The 5,903-nt window shown below is 45.3% G+C and overlaps 1 pseudogene; it reads left to right on the top strand.

Annotated features, from left to right (window-relative positions):
- On the top strand, positions 1-977 carry LOC101600090 (annotated as a pseudogene).
- Positions 978-5,903: the final 4,926 nt, after the last annotated feature.

Below are 5,903 nucleotides of genomic sequence, written 5' to 3'. Positions count from 1 at the left end.
ATGGCCTGTCAGGCCGGCCCATGAGTGGCTGGCATGGATGGCAGCGACTTTCAGCACCGGGAGCGCATCTCCATGCACTACCAGATGAGAGTTACTCTCAAGCATGAAATCAAGAAGCTGGGATGGAGAGATGGCATACCGGGTAAGCGCTTGCCTGTGAAGCCTAAGGACCCCGGTTCGAGGCTTGGTTCCCCAGGTCCCACGTTAGCCAGATGCACAAGGGGGCGCACGCATCTGGAGTTCGTTTGCAGAGGCTGGAAGCCCTGGCGCACCCATTCCCTCTCTCTCCCTCTATCTGTCTTTCTCTCTGTCTGTTGCTCTCAAATAAATAAATAAATAAATAAATAAATAAATAAATAAAACAGAAGCTGATCTATGTGCATCTGGTCATATGGCTGCTGTTGGTTGCCAAGATGAGCACAGGACACCTGAGGCTCTTGTCACATGATCAGGTGGCCATGCCTTATCAGTGGGAATATCCCTATTTGCTGAGCATTGTGCCATTTCTCTTGGGCCTGCTCTCTTTCCCCCACAACAACAATAGCTACCTGGTGCTCTCTATGATCAGCATGGGACTCTTTTCCATTGCTGTCCTCATTTATGGCAGCATGGAGATGTTCCCTGCTGCACAGCAACTTTACCGCCATGGCAAGACCTATGGCTTCTTAATTTGTTTTTTCTGCTGTCTCTGTCATGTACCTAGTATTGGTACTGGCAGTCCAAGTGAATGCCTCGCAGCTCTACTACAGGAAGAAACTACTAGACTCTTGGTTCACCAGCACACAGGAGAAGCAGCGTAAATGAAGCCTGCCTGATGGACTCCACTGAGGGCTGAAACCTGGGCCTTCCACTAAGAAGAGAGAAGGGTAGAGAAGCTGTTCTGAAATCTCTTCTGTTGACTTGGGCAGCTGTGGTGTTTGTACCAAATGCACACTAGGTTCATATTTTGGCCTAGAGTTTTCCTGTTGCCATCTGCTGAGGTGAAGCTGTATTTAATTTATTCCTAACTGGTTAGAAGGGGTTGACCAACAGCTATGAAACAGATTGCATCTAGTTTAAGTTAAAGCCCTTCAGGGTTTTTGTTTAAAATTGAGCCTTATCCTTGCCTCCCATGGTCATTTCTCCCTCTTCCATTCATCACCCCTTTACAACCAAGACTGACAGAACTAAGGAATAAATCAAATTTACTTAATTCTGTGGGTCATAGGGCAGGAAATATTTGGGAAGCTGCTCGCCCTGGTGTGCGTGGCGCGCTCCCTCCCTCTCTTTCTCTGCATCTTTCTCTCTGTGTCTGTTGCTCTCAAATAAATAAATAAACAAAAATTTCTAAAAAAAATTACTAATCTAAAAATATAATTGTAAGTTTGGGATAAATGTTAGCATATGCATGGAAAGAGTGAGCAAGGACCATAGAGCAGTCTCAGCATGCTCCTAGAATGACCCCTGTGTAAAGTCCTGGAACTCATTGTTTTTCCTTTTCAAATATTTTTGAGCTGGCTGGCAAAAGTCTGAAAGAAAGTTCAGTCAGGATCTTAGATGATGCAGAAGTTGTCTAGGTAGATAAGGAATGCAAAAAAAAAAAAAATTAAAGAATAGAAAGAACAGGTGTGTGTTGCAGTTTTCTTTCCCAATTGCCACGGATAGACATCTGGAGAGAGAGAGAGAGAATTGAGGCACTAGAACCTGAAGCCTCTGCAATCAAATTCCAGACACTTTTGCCACCTAGTGGGCATGTTTGACATTGTGCTTGCCTGACTTTTGTGCGTTTGGCTAATGTGGGATCTGGAAAGTTGAACATGGGTCCTTTAGGCTTTGAAGTTAAATGTCTTAACTACAAAGTCATCTCTCCAGCCCAATTTGGGATTTTGTTTGTACATTAGTGGACTTGCCCACTGATGCTAAATGGGACAGCTTTGTTGATTGAGAATCCTGCCAAGGCTTTACAAACTGCAGGGAAGCTTATTCTTGGGTTCTGGCTTAGATACAGCTCCCTGCTCCCATCTTCTCATTACCTTGATTAGCACTTTCTTCACCAGAAATTTCAATCTGCTGATAGTTGAAAGAAAGGCAGTCTTTGGTTATACTAGCAGTACCAAAATGGCAACAGATTACTGCAACATATGCTGAAAAGGGCCATTATACTTTGTTTCAGCTCTCTCTAAAAATGCTTCTAAGTCCTAAGTGTGAGTGGATCTTCAGTTTTTAGTAATTTATGTCTGCAAAAGCACTTAACAGCTTGCTCCTCCTGCAGGAGTCATCTGTGCCACCCAGGTGAAAAAACAGCCATGGTCAATAGAAACAATGCCAAGGTCAGTGGTTCTAGCCTGCCTATACTTTAGAATCATTTGGGTAGGTTTAAGAAAAATACTACTAATAATAAAAACATGGCTCTTTCTGATTAATTGGTTTGGGAAGGAAACGTGGAATGGACAAGAGAGTTTTCTTTGTTTATTTTATTTCATTCATTTATTTATTGGTTTTAAGGAAGGTAATCCTCGCTTTATGAAGGAGGCCTCCAACTTTGTTAAGAATTGAAACACTAGCTTCAGACTCAGGTTGTTCCCTTCACTGCATCCCAGTATCATAGCCCATGATTTTGAATCCATCATATGGGAGGCAAAAGAAAGAATATTGCTGTGAGTTTGAGGCCATCCTGGGACTACAGATGAGCTCCAGGTCAATTTGTGCTAGTGTGAGACCCTACCTGAAAAAATAAAAATAAAAAAGACATGAGACTTCCAGCCAAGATGGCGACCGCCTAGCTGCAATCCAGATGCCTGGGAAAGAAAGGCAAGAAATTAAGGGCTATCAGGGTCTTTTTGCCAGTGGGAGGGCACAGAGTGGGGAAAAACAGGGAAGCACATATCCCCGCGCAGCACGCCCCACGCCCTGAGCGCAGCTGTGCTCCGATCGCGTGCCCACCAGCCCATCTCTCGCCCGCCAGCCTGCTGCACTGACGGGGGGACCTCCGCCTTTGTGCTCTGATCCTGGGAGTTGGCCAGCCACGCTGTGCTCAGTTTACACGCCCACAGGGGCCACCTCTGCTGTGATTAGGCGGCTGCCAGACCCCCTGATACTGTGCTCAGATCACTTGCCTGCCGGCCAGCCTCTGTGGTGTCCTGATCCCGTGCCCGCAACAGGTGCCTCTGCAGTACAATTGCACATGCAGCGGGACCAGTCCCACAGCAAGGGCCACACAAGTCCACACTGAGTCACTAGTGCCAGCTCAGGTGCCATCCCCTACCCGTCCATTGCCACCCATCCCCCATTCCCCTGAGGTGGGAGAGCGCAGACTGTTTGTAGGTCCCAGTGTTCACAGCCAGAGTTTGGGCAGCTTCAGGGCTTGCTACCTCAGTCCCCTTTCAAACTCAAAGGCAGGCAGCTTTGGTGCATTACTGGGTGAGAATTCAGGCAACTTTGGCGCCCCTGTCACCACCTTGTGCATCTGGCTCTATGTGGGTCTTGGAGAATTGAACTCCAGTCCTTAGGCTTTGCAGGCAAGTGCCTTAACCGCTGATCCATCTCTGCAGCCCACAATGGAATATACTTTAGTAAAACAATTCCATGATTGTTAGGGTCACCACATGGTATTATGCAGATCACGTGCTCCACAGCTCCAGGAGACATCCTTTACATGGGCTCCAATGCCAAGAGTTTCCCTTGTGTTGTGTCATAACGCAGCCCTCCCATATCGCACTCTCTTTCATTCTGTACAATTAATTCCACCAACACTTATTTGATACTGACTAGGTCAGACATTGTCCTAATGCAGAGGAACTATCCGAAAACAGAACATCTGCCCTCATAAAGTTTGCACTGACATCAGGAACAAAGGCAGTGAGCCAAGTGAAGTATATACTGGTATGTTTGAAAATGAGAGCCTAGCAGGAAGGTAAGACAGAATCAAATCCCTGGGAAGGATGAGTTTTCTGTTTGTTCATTCAGGTGTCTTATGTAGCCCTGGCCAGCCTCAACCTCACTATGCAGCTGAGGAAGACCTTGAACATGACCCACCTCCCAGGTGCTGGAATTATGGATGTGTGCTACTGAACCCCACAGGTGCTTCTATTATATTTTTTGTTTTATTTATGAGAGAGAGAGAGAGAGAGAGAGAGAGAGAGAGGGGAAAGGAGGAGAGAATGAGCATGCCAGGACGTCTAGCAACTACAAATGAATTCCAGATGCCTGTGCCACCTTGTGCATCTGGGTTTACATGGGTATTGTGGAATCAAACCTGAGTCTTAGGTTTTCCGGGCAAGTACCTCAACCACTGAGCCCATTCTGCAGTCCAGGGGTTTCTATCTTATTTTCCTCCATGTTTTTTAAGGGAGAGTGTGAGGGGAGAGCATGGGCACAATAGGGCCTACAGTCACTGCAAATGAACTACAGATGCATGCACCACCTTGTGCATCTGGCCTATATGGGTAATGGGCAATTGAATCTGGGTCCTTTGGTTTTGCACACAAGCACCTTAATTGCTAAGCCATCTCTCTGTCATCAGGGAGTTTCAATTTTAAGTAGGATGGTCAAAATAGGTCTTAAACACCAATTTAAGGAAGGAACACCTTTATATTTATATTTAGGCCCTAAAGTGATCATGCCTGGTAGTTTTTTATAAAATTAAAAATTATTTATGTGAGAGAGAGAGAGAATGGGTGTGCCAGGGCCTTCAGCCAATGCAAATGAACTCCAGACACGTGCACCCCCTTGTGCATCCAGCTAATGTAGGTCCTGGGTAATCAAACTTGGGACCTTTGGCTTTGCAGGCAAATGCCTTAACTGCTAAGCCATCCCTCCAGCCCATGCCTGGTAGTTTTGAGCAACAAGGTTGTCTGTGCAGCAGGGAGGGAGAGAAGGGAGGAAGGGTGAGAGAGGGAGGAAACAGTGAGAGATGAGCACATGTGGGTAATGGTGCCCACATGGCATGACTGTTTATAGTTTATACTGAAGACCTTCACTTTTGTTTTATGAGAAGCGAGGCAGGGCGGGGCAAGGGGGGGGGAGAACACACCAGAGCCTCCAGGCACTGCCAATGAACTCCAAAGACATGTGGTACCTTGAGCACCTGGCTTATGTGGGTACTAGGAAATTGAAGCTGGGTGCTTGGGCTTCACAGGCAAGCACTTTAACTGCTAAGTCATCTCTCCAGTTCTAAGTCCTTCACTTTCACTCTGAGCTCACACTTGTGGGGTTGATTTTGAGTAGAGCAATGATGTGCTTTGATACACATATTTAAAGGGCCACTCTGGACACTGCATCAAAAGTAGACTGTCAGAGACTGGAGAGATGGTTCAGTGGTTAAAGGTGCTTGACTGCAAAGCATGGTGGCCAGAGTTCACCTCATTCCCCATTACCCATGTAAAGCCAGATGTACTACATGACGCCTGCATCTGGAGCTGTTTGCAGTGGCTACAGGCCCTGGTGTACCCATTCTTGTTTATCCTCTCTCTCTTTCACTGATTCATTATAAGTAAATTAATAAATAAAATAATTAAAGGGGTTTTAAAAATCCAAATTATGTGTGTGTCCACGAAGCCATCTCTCCAGCCCAACTTCCTCTTTTTTAAATAACATTTATTTATTTATTTATTTATTTATTTATTTATTTATTTATTTATTATTGATTTACTGGGAGAGAGAGAATGAGAATGGGCATGCCAGGGCTTCTAGCCACTGCAAACAAACTCCATATGCATGCTCCTCTTTGTGCCTCTGACTTTACATGGGTACTGGGGAATTGAACCCAGGAAGTTGGGCTTTGCGGGCAAGAACATTACATAGTGAGCTACTTTTCCAGCCTACTTTAGTTTTTTATATGTTTTATTTATTTTTTTTAGTCGAAAATGGGGTCCCAATCACTTTAATACAATAAGTTCTAGTGTTTTCCTAATTATATTTATGAG

This window comes from Jaculus jaculus, chromosome X (genome assembly GCF_020740685.1).
Source record: "Jaculus jaculus isolate mJacJac1 chromosome X, mJacJac1.mat.Y.cur, whole genome shotgun sequence".
NCBI lineage: Eukaryota > Metazoa > Chordata > Mammalia > Rodentia > Dipodidae > Jaculus > Jaculus jaculus.
This window is presented reverse-complemented; position numbering and strand designations above follow the sequence as displayed.